The sequence below is a fragment of the Halichoerus grypus genome, chromosome 10 (genome assembly GCF_964656455.1).
Source record: "Halichoerus grypus chromosome 10, mHalGry1.hap1.1, whole genome shotgun sequence".
NCBI classification, from domain to species: Eukaryota; Metazoa; Chordata; class Mammalia; order Carnivora; family Phocidae; genus Halichoerus; species Halichoerus grypus.
Window position 1 is genome coordinate 123,527,220 of NC_135721.1, and position 26,065 is coordinate 123,553,284.

At 49.4% G+C, this 26,065-nt stretch overlaps 1 long non-coding RNA gene across 1 annotated transcript; it reads left to right on the forward strand.

The window, feature by feature from the left end:
• The first annotated feature begins 27 nt into the window (after positions 1-27).
• LOC144379291 (uncharacterized) lies at positions 28-15,590 on the forward strand. The gene is made up of 2 exons (XR_013442063.1): positions 28-243; positions 15,124-15,590. It is a non-coding gene; the product is annotated as an uncharacterized LOC144379291 (long non-coding RNA).
• Positions 15,591-26,065: the final 10,475 nt, after the last annotated feature.

Sequence of the window (26,065 nt, forward strand, 5' to 3'; positions counted from 1 at the left end):
CCCGCCCCGCAGACCCGGGATGTGCATTTCCTGGAATTCCTGGCCCGCTCTGGGGACAAGCCCGAGTTCCCCGGGCTGTGGCCTGCCCGAAATCGCCGGCCCCGGGACGCAGGGCTGGAGCCACCTGTGGGCTCAGGCTCCAGCCGCCTGGCCGGCTCTGCCTCCCGCCTGGCCCCTCGAGCAGCATTCAAGCTACCGCCTGGGCTCCTGCAGCGTGCCGGGCCGAGCTGGAAGCCGGGAACGGTGAGCGTCACAGACCTCGTGGGGCTTTCACTCTACTGGGCGAGACACATGCTCATCACATAATCGCACAACATAAATGTATGGTTAGGGGGCTTTAACGCGGCCCAGCCGTGGCTTGCAGGTCGGGGAGGGGTTCTCTGAGTTTCCTAGGTGAGGGGGTTGGGGTGGGTGGGAGTGGGATGGAAGAGGGCAACCCAGGGGGAGAGGACGTTCTCTGTTAGACCCCAGGGAGCTGGGGAATGAAAGGCGAGGAGGGGGGCATAGCAAATATCCTCCTAGGCATTTACCCTCGAGAAACCTGCTTGGGTGCCGTCAGAGAACATTTTCGAGGATGTTCACACCAGCACTGTTCGTAACAACAAAAACATTGGAAACACCTCCCAAATGCCCATTCACAGGGAGTGAGCAAATGAGCTGGAATATCCACACCATAGACTGTTACACAACCGTGAAATTGAATGAACTTCGCGGGCAGAAAGGCTAGATCTCGGCAACGATTTTGAATGAAAAAATAAGTTGCAGAAAACTGTATAGACTATGGTGCAACTTTTAGAATGTATAATAAAAGCAAAACAAAAATATGCATGTTTAGATACATGCATGGGTAGAAAAAACTTTTAAAGGGAAAGATAAACACATATTTGAGAAGAATGGTTATCTCAGGGGAATGGGGAAGGAGGGGGAGAAGAGAAGCTTACAGGTACGTCCTGGTTGTTGGTAATGTTCCAGTACTTGGGTAGCATAGTGGTTTTATTTCATTTCATAATATTATAAATAAATTAATAAGGGGAAAAGAGGATGGGGGTGTGGGGCTAGATAGTCACGGACTCAGGGGGTGCGTGTGGGACACGGTGAGGGATTGATTGGTCATTCCCCTGAGAACACTGGAAAATCAGTGGAGGGTATCAATGGAGGCAAAACGGGATCAAACTTTTTTGGGGGGAAAAAAAAAGTCTCCAGCTATTCAAAGTATGGTCCGGGAATCATTGGCATGGATATCAGCTGGGGCTGATTACAACTGCAGACTCAGACCACATCCCAGCCCATCCTTACAGAGAAGGACACCGAGGCTCAGACAAAGGAAGAGCCTGCTTAGCACGTGTTGTAAGGGGCGGAGATCGGATTTGAAATCCAACTCTAGAACCTTCAACGCTCCGCCTTATTACTGTCTCCCTATCACTTGTCATGACTTTCAAGTCCCTCTCCAACATGTGGCCCTTGACTTCCCAACACATTCCCCAAACACTAGTCAACCTGGATGACTTGCTGGTCCAATAAAGGTGACCACAAGTTCTTTGCTATTCTTCCCATTGCAAGATTTTCCTCCTTTTGTATCTGGGCTGGTTGGCGGGACTTGTTTGATAGAACGCAGTGGAAATGATATTCCTGGACTTTGAGCCTAGGTCATAAAAAGCCTTTCAGCGTCCACTGGGGCCTCTTGAACATTCTCCCTGGGAACCTTGTGTCGCTGTGTAGGAAGTCCAACTACCGTGAGACCATCATGCTGGAGAACCCATAGTTCTTTTTTTTTTTTTTTAAGATTTTATTTATTTATTTGACAGAGAGAGCACAAGCAGCGGGAGTGACAGGCAGAGGGAGAGGAAGAAGCAGGCTCCCTGCCCAGCAGAGAACCTGGTGTGGGGCTCGATCCCAGGACCCTGGGTTCACAACCCAAGCTTAAGGCAGACGCTCAACCGACTGAGCCAACTAGGCGCCCTGAGAACCCATAGTTCTTAAAGTCACTCCAGTCTTGCTGAGCCCAGCCTTTCCACCCCTCCCACCAAGAAATTCCACACATTTGTGAAGCCATGTTGGACCCTCCAGATCAGAACAGTTGCCGACTGAATATGGGACTTCAGTCATGCCATGTGGAACAGAAGAACTACTCACCTGACCCCAACCCAAGTTCCTGACCTACAGAATTGGGTTATTTAATAAAATTGTTACCTGGAGCCACTAGGTCTTGGGAGCAGATCGTTATGCAGAATGCAGCAGGAATGCTGGTGCCTACCCACCCCAGACCCCTCAGTCTCTGCACCTAAGTTTACTCCATCCTGACACCTGGAAAAGCCTTTTCCCAGATCCTGGACTATCAAAATTCTGCCTTCCAAGCAACTCAAAGACAAAGAGAAACAATCAGGCTGTGTGCTGCATATCTTCTGTTTGCCCCTCCAAATGCACCCCCTACCCTTCTCCACACTGCTGTGTGCCAGGCAGCCTGACCACTATGGAAACACCAGCAGGCTCTCTTGCCCTCTGGCTTCTGGTTGGGTTTGGCCAATAGGAGGCACCAGCAGGAGATCAGAAAGTGGGAGGAGGGGGAAGTCAGGATGTTTACTCCTCTCCCCCTTCCGCCTTGTACAGTCAGCCACTGGGTGAGCTGTGTCTCTCCACCAAGGCCCCAGCTCCTGGCAGGTGGTCTTGTCCATATCCTACCAGTCCCTCCTGCCCATCTTCAAAAGCAGGGATTCCTTTTGTTACTAGCCTCAGGCTACTGTACCACCCCTTATTGCTCTCCATAAACTCTGCTCTGGGTTAGGGTTTCCCCAGAAGTAGAGCCTGAGGGCGCCTGGGTGGCTCAGTTGGTTAAGTGACTGCCTTCGGCTCAGGTCATGATCCTGGAGTCCCGGGATCGAGTCCCACATTGGGCTCCCTGCTCGGCAGGGAGTCTGCTTCTCCCTCTGACCCTCTCATGCTCTATCTCATTCTCTCTCTCAAATAAATAAATAAAATCTTTAAAAAAAAAAAAAAAAAAGAAGTAGAGCCTGAGGCAAAGATTCAAGTACAAGTAGTTAATTTGGGAAGAGATCCCGGGAAACACTGGAAGGGCAGTGCCGAGTCAGACAGGAAGTGGGCCAATGCCGGCAGGGTACCTAGAGCTCAGTCCTTCAGCGGAGCTCTGTGAGACGGCGTAGAATGTCTCTCAGAGTTAACCCAGCTGAGGAGTGAGGAAGCTGGGAGGTTTATCTACCAACTGCCCTTTGACTTTGTTGGAGGGCCGTTTCCAGGACATCAACTTCCCGGCACTCTGGGCTGGCTCAACACCCTGGCCAAACTTGCTCCCCTACAGCAGAGAGGGAGCGGGAACCTGACTCCGGTATTAGCAGGAAAGCACCATGCAGAGGTGAGGCTGAGGGCATGTGGGCTGGGCACTGAAGGCTTCACCGACCTGCAGCTTCATAAATCATTTGTTTTTTTGCTCAGCTTTATTGAGATATGATTGACAAATAAAATTGTAAGATACTGAAAGTGTACAATGTGATGATTTGATGGACGTATACATGTGAAATGATTTCCCCCATCAAGTTAATTAACACACTCATCACATATTTACCTCTTTTTTGTGTGTGTGTGAGGACATTTTTGTTTTACTCTCTTAGCACATTTCAACAACTCAGTTATGCAATAGTGTTATCAACCATAACCATCCTGTTATACATTAGATCCTCAGACCTTATTCATCTTATAACTGAATGAATATAATTCCTTTATTAAACTCCCCTCAATTATTCAGTCTGAGTATTTGCCTGGTTCCTGCCAGACAGATGGGTCTTGAACTTCTCCACATTAATCCAGGGTGGGCCAATGTCTACAGACTTGGAAGAGGGGTGGAGAGAGAAAAATCTAGCTCAAGATCTAGTTCCAGCCAACAATGACAACAACAAATGCATGAAAACAGAGAATGAATTAATAAGAATACCTCCATTGGAAATAACACTGGTCAGGAGTATCATCTCCAGTTACACAAAGAATTAAACTGGGACAATAGCATTGGTAACTCAGTACTTTAGAGCCAAAGGCAATTGTTAGAGTTGTGAGGAGGAAAAGTTACATAATAAAGAAGATCAGTCTTTCAGGGCAGATTATCAGTTAGGGTAACCCTAGCTACTGTTGCACATAGAATGTTACAAATACCCAGCAAATATGCTAGAAAAAGAGTTCTTACTTCTGTAACAGTTCTGAGTGGGTGTCGACTCTACCTGGTCCTTCTGGGACCTAGGCTGAATCTTCAATATGTGGGTCTCAAGGTGGCCCTGGGGGTCATCTCTATTCTAGCCATTCATAAGAGAGTATGAAGGAGTGTTTGGGGGGCTCCAAAGTGGGACCCATCACTGCAGCCCACATCCAACCACCACAGCTGGGTCATGTGCCACACTGAACTGCGGGGGAGCCTGGGAAATGTAGTCCAGCAGCACACCTGGGAAGACAAGGAGCTCCAGATATGGGTGAGCATTCGCAGTCTCTGCTGGAGCGGAAATGCATCTTCCTCGAGGTAGCCCTTCTGCTCCTCTCCCATAAGACTTGTCATCAACTGTGTGTCAGAGAAGTCCCGTAACCAGGTGGATAGTCTACAAAGGCAGGACAGGGTCAACTTATCCCGGATTCCCAGCCCTAACGTAGGGCCTGGTGGAAAGTAGGAACTCGCTACCTGTTGGTGGAATGATAGAATGTAAGTGGGCAATCGAGGTCATTGTTCTCAAGCTTCTGAGATATATGGGAAGCCCTTGCCCGAGCATGACCTTGTGTCCAGCCCGGTGCAGGGCTCCGGCTGCCTTGGATTAAGGCAGGGCAAGATGATGCCTAAGGAAAGAATTTCAAGACGAATCCCTCCCTACCCTCACACACTCATACAAAACTCATGTCACAATAATAACTATGTTTACTGAGTACTTATTTTGTGCTCCATCACTTACTCACATGCAGATGATTTCATCTGGAGACCCCTACCCCCCAACGGCCCTATGATGTAGGTTCCATAATTAGCCCCATTCGCTGGTGGAGAAATCAAGACTCAAAGTGGCAAGAGGTGAAGCTGGAATTTGGGTGTGAATATGCTAGACTCAGAGCCTGTGCTCTTGACCTCTGTCAGTATCCAAGAGAAACCGGGTAGGTTGGACATCAGTCAAGCAAGAGCCCGGGGCAGACAGGCGGGAGCCCGGGTGCTCACCCGGCTCTGTGTGACTGAGGGTGGGTCACCTCCTTTGTTTAGTGCCAAGTTCCCTCAGCTGGCTCTGCGCCAGGCACTGAGGAGATGCAGGAAACCTCCATTCTCTAGGTGGTTTTCTCCCGGGGCAGCAGACAAACCAGCACCATCCATTTGATATGGTTCTACTTGGTTCTACTGTCTCCTGGGAGATGTCAAGCAAGAAGTTGGAAAGTCAAAGGTTGCAAACTCAAAAACTGACAGAGCAAGTGTGGAATGCAGATAGACTGGAGTCTTGGCTCTATCACTTCCAGCTCTGCGACCTCAAATTCCTCATCTGGTGAGTGGAGAGAGCACATAATACATTCTGAGCTCAGAGGATAACACATAGACATCCCTAATTCATAGGATAACCTACATATACACCTACCACCTAGGACAATCCATATAATACCTAGCTTGTAGGGTAAGCCATATACAAATGTAGCTCATAGGACAACCTATATATATATACGTACCTAGCTCACGAGCTAACATGATATATCTATCATGAGCTAACACACACACACACACACACACAGACCTAGCTCATGGAAGAGCAATGGAAGGACCATGAAACGAGATAGGAGATGCCCCATATAAAGGCTGCCATGCTGGAATGTGGATCCGGTGGTACCAGATCCCCCAATTATTCAAGAAAATCCAGAAACCACAATTTTAATGTTTAAAATGTGTTCAGACAGATGGTGATTATACTTATCATGGTGAGCACTGAGTGATTTATAGAATTGTCAAATCAATATGTTGTATCCCTAAAACCAATATAACATTATGTGATAATTATGCTCCAATAATAAATTTTAAAACTAATTAATTAATGAATTAAAACCAAGAGGTATAGCTCTAAAAATATTAATAACAAAAATTTAAAAAGTAACACTGGTAAAACCAAAAGTGTCTTCAAATACCTCCTAATTTTAAAAACTTTGTATGAGCTAAGAAAAACATTGGTGGGCCAGATTTTGCCCCTGACCCCGTGGGCTTCATAACAGCCAAAGTCTCTGCTGATTCTGATCTCTGAATAGGAAAGAGGACAAGGGAGGTGCTGTCTCCAACTCAAATTTAACCAGACAGAATGAGGATCAGTTGCACACGACAGAAAGTTCTAAAATAACAGTAGCCAATACAAGAAAGAAGTTTATTTCCCTGTCATGTAAAAGAAATCCAAAGGTGGGCAATGCAGGCTGGTGTGGCAACTGGGAAGATGATGGCTTTCATCTCTCTGCTCTGCCATCCCTAGCATGTGGCCTTTATCCTCATTGTCCAGTATGGCTGCTGGAGCACTGGCCATCACATCCGCAACCCAGAGAGCAGAGTGGAGGAAGAGCTCTCCTCCTTTATTTTTTTTTTTTAAGATTTTATTTATTTATTTGACAGAGAGAGAGAGAGAGATCACAAGTAGGCAGACAGGCAGGCAGAGGGAGAGGGAGAAGCAGGCTCCCCGCTGAGCACAGAGCCCGATGTGGGGCTTGATCCCAGGACCCTGGGATCATGACCTGAGCTGAAGGCAGATGCTTAACCATCTGAGCCACCCAGGCGTCCCAGATCTCTCCTCTTTTAAAGATAATTCCTGATTTCCTTACAACACTGCCACTCCTCTAGTCAAATGGTCACATCTAATTGAAAAGGAGACTGAGAAATGCCCGTAGCTGGGAGGCAAGGTAGCTAGCTAAAAAGCGAGGTTCAGTTACTCAAGAAGAAGATAGTAGATATTGGAAGGCAACGAGCCATTTGTGGCCCATCAAAGAGCCTGATGTGTGAGGAGGGCGTGTGGATGGGGTGTCGCCAGGCGGCCAGACTCTGCTGTCCATTTCACCTCTCCGGCCTCCTACGTCTTTGAGGCTCTGTCTGACCAAGAGCAGAAAATAAGAGAACAAGACAAAAGAGGCCAGCTGAATATAACAATGAGAGCAACAACTTACCAAGGACCGGCTATAGTCCAGGCCTTGCGCGGGGCCCCATGCAAACGTTATCAGATTAGCATCTTCGGGCTCTCTGGTGGGCAAGCCTCCTGCTGTGGGGGTCCTGTCCTGTCTGTGCCAGCAGGGCAGGGAGACCTAGAAATCCACTGTCTGCCCGACAGACAACCACCCGCCTTTCTGTTTTCAGTCCTGCCCCTCACCTCCATCTGTGGAGGTTCTGGTCTCTCTCATCCCTGAGCCTCCCTGACGATCTTCAATTGTCTTGTGTCCTGATGGCTCCCTGAGCAGTCAGGTTTCAACTTTCTGGGTTTCTTGAGTCAGCCCCCACTCACCATCTGTTCCAGCTTCTAGAATTCGGTTGACTCCTCTCATCTGCTGTTAGCTCCTCACATGGTCTCTTATTCCCCATGGATAGGTGTGCATTTTAAAAAATGCTTTTATGCCGTTTTGTTAGAATTTCAGAGAACAGGGGAGGTAAATACATGTGTTCAGTCTGCCATGCTTAGGCAGCAGCAGCCTCCAGCCTTCATTCTCAACCAGGGGCACCCTCAGCACATGGGGTGATCTTTCTCTCCCTCCCTCTCCCTCTCTCTCTCCCCCTCCCTCTCTCTCCCTCTCCCTCTCTCTCTCTTCCTCCCTCTCTCTCTCTCTCAGCCCGGGCATGTTTCTCTCCCACCTCCATAGACCAGACCTGCTTGTCAAGGGCAGGCGGCTTGCCTCCCTCTACTTTGCACTTAGACAGGACTGGGCAGGCCTATGGCAGGTGAATAAAAGTCCTGGATGTGGCTCATTCCTAAGAAGTCAGGTGTGGGCTTTAACAAGTTAAAATTAGAAGGTAGGCATGAGAGCTAGTCATTTCTGAATTGGAATATCAGAGTAAATCTCCCTGCAAAGGAATATTCCTACTGTGTTTACAATGGAGTCCAAAGTCAATGCTTAAGGGGGAAGGCCGGATAGAGTCACGCTTGTCCTTATAAACCCTGAGGCAGGTGCCAGCCTTGCACACAGACACCCTGCCTCTCGGTGAATCTGACACAGCCCGCATCCCCTCCAGAGTTTTCTCCCAGGGTCTTAGTTAAGGTCCTGGTTTGGGTTGAGAAGCCATGTTATGTGAACAATATGCATCTTCAGACCCTCGGATCCCCCTCAGTGGATTGGGATGCTCCGGACACTTATAAGAGAGAAGACACTTGGTTCCCAAGAACTAGGGTGACCAACCATCCCAGTTTGGTGGAACTGAAGGGTTTCCTGGGACACAGGACGGTTCCAGGGCAAACTGGATGGTTGGCCGCCCCTCGAGAACACCTATAATAGAGATTCCCTCCTCACACAGCCTCCTGGGTGTATACTTGTTGCACATGGAGCTGAAAATGCTTATGCCCTGCTGTTTACCACCCTACCCCAGGCAGAGGGTGGAGCGGTTCAGAGAGTAGGCTCTGGAACCAGGATGCTGGGGTCCAAACCCCAGCTCCAACACTCACCAGCTTTGACGCAAGGCACTTCACCTCCCCCTGCCTCAGATTCCTCATCTCTAAAATGGGAATAATAGTAATAACAAGTTCTCCTCCATAGGGTTATTGTGAGGATTGAGTTAATAGATATAAAGCACTTAGAATATACATAGGCCACAGTCTCTTATCTCAACCCCTGATGTCTTAAGGCCCTCATGCGCTTTGGGATTTTGGAATTTTGGAGTTTTAGAAAGCACACACCAGGGGTGCCTGGCTAGCTCAGTCAGTGGAGCATCTGACTTCAACTTTGATCTCAGTGTTATAAGTTCAAACCCCATGTTGGGAGTAGAGATTATTAACAATAAAATCTTAAAAAAAAAAAAAAAGAAAGAAGAAAGAAAAAGAAAGAAAGAAAGAAAGAAAGAAAGAAAGAAAGAAAGAAAGAAAGAAAGAAAGAAAGAAAGGCACCGTATGTCATATAACACAACAGTGGGGTCTCGGTTAATACCCCATACTTAAACACATTAATAGTCCTGCAGAAAATAATGTATGAATATTTATATATCTGTTCAGGTTAGATTTTTTTCCACCAAATCAGTTTTGGTACCAACCTTAAATTATTTTGTTCAGAATTTCTTGGATTCAGAAGTGCGGGGAAGGGATTGTAGACATGGGTACGGGTTCGCTGGGTCATTGTTTAATGCATATCTGGTGTAAGTGCCACGTAATCTCTTCTTAAGGATAACCCAGGCTTTTGTGCCTAAGGTCTCCATGGGTTCGTGAAGCTTCCTAGTAGAGCCTTTGCACGAGCAGAGAGGGGACACTCTCTTTCCTTCTTTCTCTACCCAGACCCTCAATGTAGTAATTTCTTTTTGTTCCTGTCAATATGCTGATGGTGGGTGGTGATTGGCGGTGGGGTGTTTGGTGGTGGGTGGTGGGTGGTGGCGGTTGGGGTGTTGGGATGCAAATTCAAGTCTCCAAGCTCCTTTTTCAGCCCCAGTGGCCGGCGACGGGGGGCGGGGGTGGGGGCGGTCATAAGCTGTGGAGAAGCAATGAGCAAGCTGAGCTTCAGGCAGAGCTGGGTTCCAGGCAGTGGTCTGGTCTGGGCAGGTGAGATAGTAAAGCCAAAGGATTCATGGCCCCTCAAGAGCCACTGGGCGTCCACAAACACCTCACGGCAGACAAGAGTCAGAGGGGACTCCGGGGAGCTCCCCAGTTGGTCTACATTTTGGGCAGTCCATGAAATGCATTCTTGGCAGATGCTCAAGGTACTAGGGAGTTACAGTGGCTGCAGGGGGCAGGCGAAACCCCCCCACCCCCCCTGCATAGCCGCTGGGAGAGGGCTCACCTGGACCATCTCTCCACACTTCACAGAGCGCCCCCCCACCCTCCTGACATTCCCATTCCCGGCACAACTACCTTGACACGGGATTGTTTTGCAAATCATTTCTTTCTGGATTTGGTTGTCTGGAAAGGAAAACTGGCTTCTGCTTCTTTCCAGTGGAGCTTTGGCAACCAAGGACATGGGCCCTTTCCCAAGAGGGAGAGAGAAAGAGAGGCTTGGGGTCAGGCTTCCACACCAGACACAGGTTTAGCCCCTTGGGGAGGGGGCCTGATTTTGCCTGCTGAGCATTTCCAAGCCTTCTGCAAACTGGAATCATAGAGCAGTCATGATCCCCCCATCTTTTCACCCTCTCCACCATCTGGAGTGTCCCTTCCGCTCTTGGCCATTTAGCTCTCCCTTCACCCCAAAAGGGCCCTAGACTCTGAACCTCTCCCTCTTTTTCTCACTTCCTAATCAAGCCTCCTCTCTGCTCAAAAGTGAGAAAGATCTTAAGAAAGAACCTTGGAGTAAGAGCTAAGAGACTTCAGTCGAAGTTCAGCTCTGCCCCCCAATACACCATGACCTTGAGCTGGTCCCTTGTCTTCCCATGTGCCTCAATTTCCCTGGATACTGAGTCGGGCACATTGAGGTCAGGGATTAGGGGAACTAAAATCCCCAGCCAGGCTGAAGGGGGCAACAGCTACAAAATTCCAGCTCATCACTGCCAAAGGAAAAGCAAGCCCAGTGCTACCCCATGTCTGACTTTTCAGAAGAAGCCGCATTAGTCAGAAGAAGCTGCTGTAACAAGCAGCCCCAAAGCTCAGGGCTTTACTACCGCAAAGGTTTTTATCCTGCTCCCACCATAGTCCAGTGTGGGCCAGGCCCAGAGGAGCCCCACTCCGCCCCCTCCTCAGGCCTGGGAGTCCTCCCCACGTCCTCCCCCCGGACCTTCTGTATCTGGTCAGCAGACAGGGAAGAGAGGGTGCAGGACTGGGAAGGAAGTTTGGGGGACCAGGCAGAAAGTGGTGCGTATTACTTACACCCACCTTCCATTGGCCGGACTCTTGTCACACGGTCCCAACTAACTGGAAGGGAGGCCACACACCTGGAAAAAAAGGACATGGGTTTGGTGAAAGCTAGCCAGTCTCTGCCAGAAGCTGGAAACCCGGATCCTATGTAAAACCTTCTAAACTTTACATATTGGCGAACCACCCAAACTTTAGAAAGGTATGGTGTGGAATAAAGAAACCCTGCGTATGAGCCGGAGGGCCCGCGCGCCGTGGGCCTGTGTCCTGTGGCGGAGGCGGCCTCCTACGGGCCTGGGCCGTGATCCTACACGGCGGCCTCTGTCTGGCTGTGCGTCCGCCGCGCTCCTGCCTCACGCCGGGCCCCATGACAGGCAGGGAGGACTCGAGAATGACGGAAAAAACCATGCCTTCCCTCGAGGAGCTCACAGCTGTTTTTATCTCCAGGTAGAAAATAGCATTCGATTTTTAAAGCGAAACGTTAGAGTGATTTGCCATAGTGTTACATTTTGGCTGAGGAGCATTCCTTAATGGACAAGAATGATTCCCTGAGGGGGAAGTGCCGGGCCTGAGGACCGCTCGGAAGAGCAGTGGGGAGAGTCCCCTCCAGGTCTGTGGGCACGCTCCGGCAGGTGCTTTGTCCTGGCTGAGCCTCAGTCTTCACCTCTGGGAAATGGGGATAATGGCACCTGTCTTACAAGGCTGTGGGGAAACAAGAGAAGCCCGTCGAACCGCTGAGCAAGGCACAGGGAACACTGTAGGTGCACGCCCCGTGGTCCCCAGTGGCCACTGTGGTGAGTCAGGGGTGACTGCTTCGGGGCAGGCGGTGTGTCAGCATGCACTTTAATTCCCAGCCAGCATTTACAGGGTGTGACCCTGGGCCAGGCCCTGGGCTGGGTGCTGGGGACATGCGGTGAGGAAGGTCTGGCCCCGCTGAGAGGCACTCCAACTTCCGTGGGTGGGAGCCTGGCCCTGTCCTGACCCCTGACGGAAGTGAGCCCACCCTGGCCCTCCGAGCAAGAGGTAGTGGAGGAATGCACGCTGGTTCCAGAGTCACTTGGCTGTAACAAGCAGGCTGGCATCCTGGTTGACCTCAGCAAGGCAGCCTCAGCAGAAGCCTAGGGAGGACCCCTGGGCTGGGGGTGGGGTGGGGGAAGGAAGACAGGAGGGAGGAGGAACAGGCTCCTGCCTAGGCCCCACCTCACAAAGCTAACGCTGTCACTTGCTACGGCTGCTCCAGGGCCAGAGCACTTCTGCTAACCTGTGGGAGGAGGTGCGGCCATAAACCCATTTTACAGATGAGGACATCAAGGTGCAGACCGGCTACACGGCTGCTATGGAGTGGCCTGGAGGTTCAAACCCAGGTCCACACGCTTATCTGTGCCTCACAACAGTGCCTGGGAGATTTCTGTTGTGGGGCTCAGAGGACCTCCTCTCTGGGTTCCTGATCAGCTATGCAGGAAAGAGGAAGGGAAGCAGGCCCGCTGGGGCTCTGAAGCCATCCGGGCAAGAAGTGTATTTCTCTGTCTGAGGCCTGCAGTTCACCTGGGAAGCTGGGGTTCCTCCCTCCCTTCCCTCCCTCCCTCCCTTCCTTCCAGGTTGATTCCCAGCTCTGGCAGTCACTATCTGTGTGACCCCGGCAGGACACTTCAGCCTTCTGAGCCTGTGATTCTCCTGTGTACCAGGCACTGCTCCAAGTAGACTCAGGGCACCAAGTGAGTTAGACAGACTTGGCCTCCAGCCTCCTGGGACAGCCAACTGGCCCTGGAGGCCTCCTAGGAGAAGGGATGCCTGAGTGGAGGCGGACAAGCCGAGCTGCACTCGTCCATCGGGGTGGGCATTTCGTGCCAGGGAGGGGTGGCGCTGGATTTCCCAGGCTTGCTGTGACGCTCACAAAGCTTAAGCTCCAGAGCCCCTCACTTGCTGGGTGTCTTCCTGTGACCTGGGAGAGGCCCCAGCCGCACGCACTCGGGATCACGTGCTATGGTAGAGTTGGCCGAAGTAAGCTATTTTTACTGCCTCTCCCGCTCCGACTTCCTGTCACACTTCCCCTCCCTTAGGATGTTGCTGGAACTGCTGTGGTATTGGGGGTGGGGGGGAATCTAGCGAAGGGGAAGTTGTCCACAAAACACGGACATTGATGAAAATCAAAAACAAAACTCAAAACACAGATGCAAATAGGATGTTGGCAACGAGCTGGCTGGTAGATGGCATCCATTCAAATGCTTTTTAAGTTTAGTAATCAAGGAAACGTGAAAAAAGTCCTGAGATCCTCTATGTAAGATCCTTGATTTTGATCGAAGTTTTTCTAAATTTGACAACAATCCTAAAACTTTTGACGCTACCAAGAATGAGTTGTGAAGTTGAAAGAAACCTTTTGAAACCATTAACAATGGGCGGGGTGGGGGGGGATGCTTTTGGTCAACTGTCTTAGAGAAAATTAAGATATCTTCTTATTCTCTCTAAAGAAAACAACAGTACTAAATCAATGTCAAGTGAAGAGGTTATCCCAAAAGTACATGACCAAAAGGTAGGAATAAAAGTATTATGGAAGCATATCATATGCTTTTTTCTGGACACTGTGTTTGTCAGCTTTTTAAATGTTGTGGTTTTGTTTCTCATTCAAAATATTGACATTTTTACCTGGTTTTGTGTTTTTCTTTTCTTTCTTTTTTTTTTTTTTTTTTAAATTTTATTGATTTGAAGGGCGCCTGGGTGGCTCAGTCGTTGGGCGTCTGCCTTCGGCTCAGGTCATGATCCCGGGGTCCTGGGATCAAGCCCCACATCAGGCTCCCTGCTCTGCGGGAAGCCTGCTTCTCCCTCTCCCTCTCCCCTGTTTGTGTTCCCTCTCTAGCTGTGTCTCTCTCTGTCAAATAAATAAATAAATAAAATCTTTAAAAAATATATTTTACTGATTTATTTGAGAGAGAGCAAGAGCACACAAGTGACGGGGAGGAGCAAGCTATCCTATGCTAGCATAAGTCAAAACCCTGACTGTGGGAAGTTCTTCTGTCAAGCTGACCACTAACTGTCTTCAGTTCCCCCTTGGGTCTTCATCTTCCCTTGGGCCCAGAAATAATTGGTTGCTACTTACTTCTGCTCATTTCATTACAGCTCTGCAGATACTTGAGGGCAGTTCTGTTCTTGCCCAGGATAACCTGGCTTCCTTCAAAGATTTCTCTTATAACTTGACTTCCAAAGTCTTCCTTATACATTAGCTCAGTGATTTTTTTTTTAAAGATTTTATTTATTTATTTGACAGAGAGAGAGACAGCGAGAGAGGGAACACAAGCAGGGGGAGTGAGAGAGGGAGAAGCAGGCCTCCCGTGGAGCAGGGAGCCCGATGCGGGGCTCAATCCCAGGACCCTGAGATCATGACCTGAGCCGAAGGCAGACGCTTAACGACTGAGCCACCCAGGCGCCCCTAGCTCAGTGATTTCTTAACCAGTCATACATACACGATGATGACAGCTAACACGAGTTGAGTGCCTAGCTATGTACCCAGCTCTGTGCTGGATGTTGTTTATGCTTCATCATTAAGGCAGTCCTAAAAAATAGGTGCAGTTACGAAGCGCATCCCACATACGAGGAAACCAAGGTTCAAAGAGACTAAATAAACAGCTTAGGTTACAGAGCACGCATGTGGTATAATCAGACTCTTTGACTTCAGAGCTCATGCTGTGAATCACATTAAATGGCTAGAATTAGGGGCTCTAGTCTGTGCCAATGAGAATAATTCTGCTTCAAGACTGTAACATAGGGGCGCCTCGGTGACTCAGTTGGTTATGCATCTGTCTTCAGCTCAGGTCATGATCTCAGGGTCCTGGGATCTAGCAGAGCCCGGCATCAGGCTCCGCGCTCAATGGGGAATCTGCTTCTCTCCCTCTCCCTTTGCCCTTCCCCCCATGTGAGCCCCCCTCAGATAAATAAACAAAATATTTTTTAGAAAGACTATAACATGGACATCCTGAGTTTCCAGTCTGTTGACCTGTCCAGTGGATTGTAGATGGACTTGCCCTATAATTGTGTGAGCCAACCCTTAAAATCCATCTCTCTCCTCCACTTTCCTCTCCACTCTATATATACACACCCACATATATACACATATATCTTCTATTGGTTCTGTTTTTCTGAAGAACCCTGACTGACAAGGGTCCTGTCTCCCTACCTCCAGCCTGCAGGTGTCTTAATGAGGCATCTAAGATCACCAAGTCCTGTCAGCATAATATCATCAATAAACCGGACCAACGTGATCCTTGTGGGGTGGCGAGATGGTCGTGCGGAGCTGGAGGACTGACCTGCTGAAGGAAGGCGTGAGCTGCTGTCCCGGCCAGTGATGTCAAACTGATTTGGAAAAATGTTGGGGTTCAGAGCTGATGGCCAAGAAAGAATCCTTGAGCCATCTTCTGTGTGAGAAGGTGGTTTTATTACAGCACGGGGACAGGACCCGTGGGCAGAAGGAGCTGCACCGGGGTCATGAGGAGGGGCCGATTACACTTTCAAGTTGGGAAGGGCTTAGGGATAGCGTAAGTCTCTAAGGAATTTTGGAAACAAGGTTTCCAGGACTTTGAGGGGGCTAGCTATTGTTGGGAAAAGGTCATTTATTACTGTCTAATAAAACCTTAGTCATGAGACCCTTCAGATGTATATCAGTGACCATATGCTTGTGGGATGACTGCCAACACGCATCCTGGGGATAGAGATAAAGGAAGTTTCCAAAGGAATTTTTATATGCTAAAGTAGACTTGCAGAATCCTGGGGGGTCGGGCTAAGATTGCCCTTTGCCCTTAACAAAGTATTAACGTCGAGGCAGCTGAGTTCCTAGAGGAACATCACTGCCTGTTCCAAGGACTTGTCGGTGGGCTGTAAATAGTAAGGAAATTTAATTTTTCTTTGGCCTTTGTTTCCCACATCAAAACTACTCTGGTATGGGAGTATTATTCCACTAACCGTGTGACATTGCGTAAGTCGCTTTCCTTCCCTCGGCCTCAGTTTTCTCCTCTGTAAAATGAGAGGGTGGGGTTAGGTGACCTTCAAAGACCCTGTTATTCCTTCTAATCCTCAACCGGTGTGCAGGCCCAGAGCCTCTGGGATACTGACAGCCTGTCAATTTCTCTCAGGTTTTCTTCCTTGAGAGATCTAGCTGGTAACCTACTTCTTAGCCTGCTGTGCAGCTAAAATGCAGCCCAGAGGCGGTAAAGACCGTGATTAAGGGCACTGACGCTAGCAGGTGGCCAGACTTTGAGCCTGAGATCCACCAGCCCTTGGCTGTGAGGACACCTTGAGCAATTCACTTCGCCTCTCTTAGCCTGTGTCCTCATCTGCTAAACAAAGACCAGTGTCCCTACCTCGAAGGACTGAGGATTAAATTAGATCCTGATTATAAAGTGCCTATCACATCTTAGCTACCTGAAGAGTTTCTAGGCGTCCTTTCTGCCTGAATCCATGGGTCACAATCTTTCAAAGCTCCAGCGTCTTCATATATCAAATGGGAATAAGGAACCCTACCGGGTACAGTCCTAGTAACTTCACATACTGCTTTAATTTACTGAAAGTTATCTGCAAGACAAAGGTTCACAATCATCTTTTCCACTAGGAACACGGGAATGAAGGGATTCTTCTGTAGGGCAGCTAGTGAGTCTAGCTGAAGGACATACACTCCATTCCCTTAAGCACTAGGTGGGGGGTTGGGGGTGCAGGAATGAGCCAAAAGAGCAGAGGGGAGCCCCTGAGATCTGATTATTTGGGGCCTCTGGCATCCTATTGTTCCCCGGGGTCCCTTCTGAGAGGAGAGAAGTTAATCATCAGGTCATTCATCCCAGGCAGAGGAAACAGCAGATGCCGAGGTCCTGAGGCAGGAACGCACCTGGCATGCTGGAGAATCTTCTCGGTCAGTGAGCAGAGTAGTGAGAAGAATTACAGGCGAGTTGAAGAAGTGGGCCCTAACTGGATCACATGAGGCCTTGCAGACCATGAAAACAAGTCTGGCTTTTATTCCAGTTGCCGAAGAATTCACTGGAAAGTGCCTGCTCTGAGAGTAGATACTAAGAAGACAATAGCCAGGAAGACAATAGCCTCGTGTTCTGGCCTCCAGTATTGGAGGCAGACAGGCCCAGAGAGTGTGACCCTACTCTGATGTGGGCCTCACTGGGGCTGCGGGAGCACAGAGGGGGCCCTGCCCCAGCCCGGGAGCCAGAGAGTACTTCGTGGTCGCGGGGGGTGGGGGGGGGGGGTTGGGGGGAGGAGAAGAAGAAGAGAGTTTCTGCTGAGACCCAGGGCTGAACCAGAGTGAGCCAGCTGGAAAGAGAATTAAAGGGAGGGACAGGAAGTGCCAGTGGTGCCTGAGAAGAGGGAAAGCGGTGGGGGCTGGGGGTGCATTTGGGACCTTAAGGAGTTAAGTGTGGCTGGGCGGTAAGATGCAATCAGGGGCTGTCTGGGGGGCAGGGGGGGCGGGGGGGCGGCTAGCAGGGGTGTGCGGCTCTCACTGAATGTACTGTGAGCCGTTCTCTATGTCCATAAGCCTCCTACTGCAGGAGCTCTACAGGCTGCCTCCAGTTCTTCTACTGTCCCATTGCACAGTGACCAGTCCCTCAGTGCTGGGCACGTAGGTTCTTTCTAGTTTTTCCCTATTACAAACAAGGCTGTGATGGGGCACCTGGGTGGCTCAGTTGGTTAGGTGGCCAACTCTTGGTTTTGGCTCATGATCTCAGGGTCCTGGGACGGAGCCCTGCTTCGGGCTCCACGCTCAGTGGAGAGTCTGTATTGAGGATTCTCTCTCTCCCCCACTCTGTTCCTCCCCCACTCGCATGCATGCATGCGTGCTCTCTCCCTCTCTCAAATAAATAAATCTTTAAAAAAAAATGCTGTGACGAACACCTTGTCCACACATCTCTGTGCACATGTATGAGCATCTCCATACAGTAAAGATGGGAAGTCTTGGGGGTTGCCCAGTGGACAGTTTGAGCTGGATCTGTTTGCTGAACAAGTCCCGGGGCCTCTTGGGCAGCACTTTGATGGGTGTGATGGGTGTCCACTTGTGGGGCCCTGGACAGGTTGATGCTGCGAGAAGGCTTGAGGGAGTGATAAAGAGCCCAGACCATGAATGACCTCTGGCTGCCCAGGCCAGATGAAGGGCAGGGAGGAGCCCCCAGTCCTGGGCCCCACATGTCCTGTTGATGTAGGTTTATCTGTCCAGCTGGCCTGGTGTACCAGCTCCCAGCCTCTCCCAAGGAGGTACAGGTGTGGGTCTTAAAAGTTGGGGTACCAGATGTGGGGTTCACCCTTTCACTCTTCAGAAAAAGCTTGGAGGTCTTGAGTTCCCTCCCATTTGTGAGTCTACCCACTAGGGGTGAGGTTTGTGGTGAGGTTATGTCTTAGCCTCTCCTACCCGCTCCAATGTGGGTTCTCCTTTGCCCCACATGTAGGAGTCCTTCAGCCAATTGTTCTGTATGTTCAGAATCCTTCTACGTCGCCATCTTGAACCAGAACGATGACAAAAGTGCTTCACATGAGCATGGATCTGGGTTCACATCACAGCCGTACCACTAAAGAGCTGAGTGACCTTAGGCCGATTACTCCAACTCTCTGAACCTCGTGTCCTCATCTGTATAATAGAAAAAATAACCTAATGGGGTTATCGTGGAAGTGACATTAACAAGTACCTGGCCCACAGTCCAGACTTGCCATAAATGACGATGTAGATTTCCATTGTTGTCTTGGGTCTCCAGCCTTTTTGGAAAATCTATAACAGCTTTATAGAGAGAAAATTCACACGCCTTACGATGTAGACATTATTGTGCGCAATTCAGTGGTTTTTAGTGTATTTATCACAATCACTTTTGGAACCTTTTCATCATCATCCCCCCCCCCCCCCCGGAGAAACTCTGTATCTATTGGTAGTCATCCCCTAGCTCCCCTGCTGATCTCCCTCCCCCTCCAGCCCTAGGCAACCCCAGTTTACTTTCTGTCTCTATGTATTTGCCTATTCCGGACATTTCAAATAAATGGAATCGTACACATTGGAAATCTTACAGAGTCTTTTGTGACTGGCTCCTTTCACTTAATATAATGCTTAACATCATGTTTTCATGGCTCGTCCCTGTTGTAGCATGAATCCATACTTCATTCCTTGGTGTTGTTGGACAATATTCCATTGTGTGGCTAGACCACGGTTCATATATCCATTCATCAGTTGAAGGACACTTGGATTGTTTCCACCTTTTGGCTTTTATGAATAATGCTGTTATGAACATTTATGTACCAACGTGTTTTCATTTCTCTTGGGCATAGACCTAGGAGAGGAATTGCTGGGTCATAAGGTAACTCTATGTTTAACCTTTTGAAGAACTGCCGGACTGTTTCCCAAAGCAGCTGCATCACCTTATATCCCCACCGGCAGTGTATGAAGGTTCTAACTGCTTCTAATTTCTCCACATCCTTACCAACACTTGCCATGGTCTGTCTTTTTGATTATAGTCATCTTAGTGGGTGTGTCGTGGGATCTCATTGGGGTTTTGGTGTGCATTTCCCTGATGGTTAATGTCTCCATCTTTTTCAACAGAATCTGCTTCATTTCCAGGGTCAGATAAACCTGGAACATCCCTTTCCCAATATGGAAACACTACCCTGTCCCTCAAAAGGAAAAAAATCCAACACGGAAAAAGATGTCCATTACTACTTCATAACACTCCTTAAGCTGGCTCTTCCATATATGTATATTTCCCTGTTTGGGGACATTGGGTAGTTTCTAATTTTCTTCTATTATCGCCAATAATTATAAAGACCAGTTGTCACATGGGAAATGCTCACAATAAGTAAACAAAAGGATTAAAAAAATACTCAGTTTAGTCATCATCTCTGAAAACAATGTATGTTTGTTAATTCATCCAAATGTGTTTTGACCACCATGCTGGGCTCCAAGCCCCGAGCTAGCTGACGGATGGACAAGGTCTGGAAAGGAACAGCAACGATGCAGATGCCGCTGCTGTGGGGGTGGTGGGGCCCTGAGTGATAGATGCCCCACCCTTCCCCACCTCTATTTCCAAACTCTCTTGACCGTTGTTATGGTGCCCTTGCAATAAGACTGAGGGAAAGGAGAAAAAATGATTGATCTAAGGATGATGGGCGTCATATTTCTTGAGCCAGATCCTTCAAAGCTATTATTTTATGGGATCTCCACGCAACTTGGGAGGTTGATAATACAGTAGCTACTACTATGACACTCACCGTGTGCCTGGGGCTGTCCCACCAGCGAGGTGCCACTATTGTCCCCAGGTTACACGGGAGGAAGCCGAGGCAGGGCAATGAGACACGAAGCCTTCTGCTTTGGAGGTCTGTCTTTCTACATTACCCACATGTGTGCAGAGCTGCACAGAAAGTCATGTTCACACTCAGATCCATGTGTGCACCCTTGGACACACCTGGGAGCATACGTGCCACACCTAGATTCACACGTGCACTCGCGTGCAGGACTGCTCATATCTGCAGGCATGTCCCCGTGAGCTCCGAGCGCACATACCCATGTGCACCGAGGCCGGACACTTCTGGACTCACATCTAAGAGTAGGAAAAGGGGTGCAGATAAAGGGGCCAAAGTCCAACTCTTGCCTCCTCCCCGCACCCTCAAAGCACCAGCTGCTGCTAGCATGTGTGTGCAGGCCTGGGTGAGGCGAAGACAGGTGTCTATAGGCCCAAAGGACAGCGATGACCTTGCACTTGGAACCAAGGGCCACGCATTAACTTCTAGGCGGGGTTACAGCAACTAGAGGGCCTCATCCGCTGGGGGCTGGAGGCCCTGAACTGAGGGCCTACGGACAACATGCCTGACCCTGTGCCAGGAGCTCTAGGGGCTGCACCAAAGAAGGCACGATCCAGGTCCTCCAGGGGTCCCCAAGGGATCAGGAAGACAAGATTCACACCTAGAGGTGGCTTCACATAGTGGTCACCGGCAAGCATTTTAGTGACAGACTGCCTGGCTTAAAATCTTGGTTCTACCATTTACTGGCTGTGTGATCTGAGCAAGTTAGTTAACTGATGGGTGCCTCGATTTTCCCATCTATAGAATGGGGGAAATTCTAACACCTACCCCTTAGGATTATTGCTTAACAAGTACTACATGAGTACGTATTTGCAAAATAAGCTGCTTTGGGCAAAGGGGGTTTGGGGATGAAGGACAGGCACTGAGTAGAAAGAAATTCCTGAGGATGTGGGCCCTGCATCCCACTAGCTGGGTAACCACGGACAAGTCACGCAACCTCTCTGAACCTTAGCTTCTCATTTGTAAACTTTGCACAAATCATTCTTGGTCACTAAACAAATATTTATTGAGGACCTACTATGTGCTATGCACAGTGCTAGGAACAGAGAATACAGCAGTGAGCAAGGCAGACAGTCCCTGCCCGCATGGAGCCAAGGGAGTTGGAGGGAGGATAAAGTAAAAACATCCGGTGCATAATAGATGCCCATTGTTCCTTCTTTTCTCCCTCGTCTACCATTGCGCATCAACAGTATAAAAGAGTCTGGAGAACACAGAGGGGCTGAGGTGGGGGAGACCTATCACCCAGAATCTCACCACCCCTAACAAAACTACTCATTTCATTTTTGCTAATCAAGCCAGTACAGGGCTTGCCTCATGGTGAGATGCTCTAAAAAGCATTTGGAGTAATCAGTGCATTGCATTTGTGATCAGCAGAAAACAGCTGATTACCCTGTACCATACCTGATGGGAAGAAACAGAAGCAATCACGACCAGCCCTCTGCACACAGAGGCCTTTCCCTTCTAGGGAGCTGTAACATTTCCATTTTGTAGAAAACAAAGCTGAGGCTCAGAGAGGTCAAGTCACTTGCCAAAGGTCACACAGCAGAAACGTGAAGAGCCAGCTTCAGAAGCCAGCACTCTTCTGCCCACACTGTCTCGGGCTGTGGGATGCAGCCAGGGATGGATGGTAGGGCTTTGGGCACGGTGACCGGCCTGCCTTTCATTTACTGAAGCTCAGGGTTTGGGGAGTCTTTGTGCGCCAGGCCTAGGAGCACAGGATAATTGCCAGGCTCTTAGACGGTCTTAGGGGTCTCTTCTGAGCCCAGAAACCCCTCACTCTTACCTCCTTGGGAGCTTGGGGGCCTGCTTAGCCAGGGTCAGAACACTGGACAAGTTCGTGATTTCTGGTGCCCTCTGGTGGGCGAAGAGCACAAACCTCTGGATCCCCCAGGGCCCCGGGGAGACTGCGTGGGGAGGTCAGCTGCTCCTGCTGCTACTAATGGTGGTCGCCAAGCCAGTGCTTGCCATGTGCAGGCACTTTGACACCTAATCTCGTATCATTCCTGCAGTCACTCCCTCAAGGTGGGAATCATTATTACCACTTGATAAAAATAATCGGAGACTTGGGAAAATGACTTACCAAGGGCACATCACTGGCCGGGGGCATAGCTGGGAGGTAAACCCTTGGCGCTCATAGGAGAGAGCATCGTCAAGGAAGCCTTCCTGCACAGAGAGAGCCAATTTAGGCCATGGTGGCCTTGAATGTCAGAGTGACATTCAATCTGGGTTTCTTAGGCAGTGGGGGCACTATGGTTTTAGAGCAGAAGGAGGATTTGAGTGTAATCGTCAATTAAGCAAGAGTTGAATGTCACGTAGGATGAGAGACCTATGGAGAGGTGGCAGGGCCCCGACTGGCTCAGGTGAAACCGTCCTCACCCAGCACCACCGAACAGCTGGTGCTCAAGTGATAGGATCATAGGAGTCCCCTCCATTCGGTGCTCCTGTCTCCAGGGTCCCTGGGAGGGAGAGTCCAGGCTAGGAGAGTCCAAATGCCTCGGTGGGTGTTCAGCCTGGATTTGTTCAACACTCTTGCGTGCCCAGCCCTGTGTGGGGAAAGGTGGGGGTCCAGGTGAGGCATGGGGTGGTACGGGTGTGACGGTCCCAGGCACTCGTCCCAGCCCCTTGCTGTGAAGAGCAGGAAATAGAAGCTGGCTGGGCAGCGGTGGACCCGTGAACATCCAGCTTTACTAGGCTCCGCGCCACCCTTTCTCACTCCTCCAGGAGTAAAAAACAACCAACCCCCCAACCCCAGCTACCTTTTATTTAGCACTTGTGTGCCACACCCCCTGGGAAGCTCCTTCCGGTCTCATCGCTTGATTATTCCTCCAGCAAACCTGAGATCAGAGGGATGGCTGACGATTTCCATTTTACACGTAGGAGGTGACGCTCCCAGAGAGCTGAGGTTGCTCACCCAGGTCACAGGGCCCTAAACGGTAGACGGACGATCAAGCCAGGCTCCCCCGGCCCGGCCCAGAGGAGGCGAAACTCAGTGCTGCCAGCAGAGGGAGACGTGCCCTCAAAGATAAGCCCTGCTTCCCAGACTCCTGGCCGGAATTGCAGGAACGGCCCCACGGCAGCTGCTCCGGGGCTTCTGAAACACCTGGCCGCGGGCGCCCCCTGCGTCCCAGGTTCAGGTGGGGCCTGGGGAGCCCAGAGCTGTGTGCAGAGAAATACAAAACAGCCCTCAAAGGAGGTGAGCCCGTGGTTCACAGAAAAGGAAACACAACGGCTTTTAACACATAAAAAGATGTTTAGCTCGCTCCTGATCAGGGAAACCTGAGTTAAAGCCACAACAAGCAAGCCCTTGCGGATCTATCCGATTGGCAGTTGTGCAGGCCAGGGAAACACGCCCGCATACATTGCCAGGGGATTAAACTTGGTTTAACACGTGCAGAAGGCAACCTGGTAGAATTGCAAGTTCAGGGCGCCTGGGTGGCTCAGTTGGTTAAGCGTCTGCCTTCGGCTCGGGTCGTGACCCCGGGGTCCTGGGATCGAGCCCCGCATTGGGCTCCCTGCTCGGCAGGAAGCCTGCTTCTCCCTCTGCCTGCAGCTCATTCTGCTTGTGCCCTCTCTCTCTCAAAGTAAATAAATAAAATCTTAAAAAAAAAAAAAACTGCAAGTTCACGTGCATCCAACAGGAATGCATAATACATGAGTATAAAAACTTGTACTAGGCCTGCGTTCTTCAATACGGTGGCTGCCAGCCCCGTGCAGCTCTGGGGCACTCAGAGCTGGCTAGTCCAGGTTGAGACACACCGGAAGTACAAAATACACACCAGATTTTGTTAGTGTGGAAAACAGAAAGTGAAATAACTCTTTAATAGCTTTTTTTATATCGATGCTGTGTTGAAATGATGTTTTTGATAGATCGGGTTAAATAACTTTTCAAGTTAATTTACTTGCTTCTGTTTACCCTTAAAACGTGTCCGCTAGAAAATTTTAAGTTACGTCGGTGCTTTGAATTTGTGGCTTCAAATTTTTTTTGTAGTAAAATACACATAACATCAGATGTATCATTTTCACCATTTCTAACGGTACAGCTTAGCGGCTTCAAGTACATTCACACTGTTGTGCAACCATCCCCACCATCCACCTCCAGAACTTTTTCACCATCCTCCATGGCAGCTCTGCTCCCCATTCCTCCCTCCTCCCAGGCCCTGGAAGCCACCATTCCAGTCCCCACCTCTCTAAAGCCGACTGCTCTAGGTAAGCGAGTCATACAATATTCGCCCTTTTGAGTCTGGCTCATTTCACCCAGCATAATGTCTTCAAGGTTCACAGTACACCACGTGTCAGAATTTCCTTCCTTTTGAAGGCTGCGAGATATTCCGCCGTATTTACATACCACCTTTTATCTACTCATCAGCTGGTGGACCTTTGGGTTGCTTTCCCCCTTTTGGCTCTTGTCAATAATGCTGAGATGAATGTTTATGCACAAGTACCTATTTGAGTCCCTGCTTCCAGTTCTCGAGTGTATATTGGAGTAGATGTTACCGAACAGCACTTTACTAGTAATTTCCATAGCAGCACTGTTTGAAATGTCCCCAAACTTGGAACTGCCCAAATGCCCATCAACGGTAGAAGGGATAAACAAATTTTGGTGTATTTGCATAGAACAGTGCTGTAAGAATGTGTGACCACGTGCCTGCTGCCGTGTGGATGAAGCTGACACACAACACCGGACGTATGGTGTGTGTCCACTTACACAAAGTTCAAACGAGGCAAAGCTAACCCGTGATGTCAGAAGTCAGCTCCTCTCTGTGGGCCACGAGGGGGCTTCTGCAGGACTGACAGGGTTCTGTTGATCAGGCCCTGGCTGCAGGAGCCCCATCACTTTGTGAGAATTCACCAAGCTAAACACTCAGGATTGGTGCTCGGTTTGGTGTATAGGTTAGGCTTTCGTAAGAAGTTCTGCAAAACATGCCCAAGTCCTTTGATCCAGCGATTCTAGTTTTGGGAATCAAACTACAGATACAGTTTCACATGCGGGAAATAAAGCGTGTACAAGATGATCCACTGCTGTTTCTTATCATAGCAAAACCTTAGAAACATACCGACTCACACCACTAGGCTGGCTCCGGTCAAAACAAGGAAAATACCAAGTGCTGGCGAGGATGGGGAGAAATGGAACGTTTGTGCCCTGCTGGTGGGACAGAAAATGGAGTCGCTGCTGTGGAAAACAGCATGGCAGTTCCTCAAAAAATTAAAAATAGAATCACCTGTATCATTCAACAATTCCACTTCGAGGTGAATACCTGAAAGAATCGGAAGTAGGGTCTAGAGCGGATATTTGTACAGCCATGTTCTTAACAGCGTGATTCTAGGAGCCATAACGTGAGGTGTCCGGTCGTGGATAAACGAGCGGCACGTTTATATAATCACCCAACACTATTCGGCCGTACAAGGGAAGACAATTCTGACACAGACTACAGCATGGATGAAGCTTGAGCTCATTGTGCTCAGTGAGACGAGCCAGTCATAGGACAAATGGTCCCACTTAGAAGCAGCACCCATGGCGAGGAATGTCACGGACACAGGAAGCAGAAGGGTGGGCACCAGGGCCGGGGTGGGAAGGCACAGGGCGAGTTGTTCAAAGCTTACAGTTTCAGTTTTACAAGATGAGAAGGCTTCTGGGGACGGATGATGGTGATGGTGGCGCAGCAATGTGAATGTACTTAGTACCACTGAACCGTACACTGAAAAATGGTTAAAATGGCAAATTTTATATTATGCATGCATATTTTACCACAATTAAAACTTCTTTTTTAAAAAAGATTTTATTTATTTAATTAAAGAGAGAG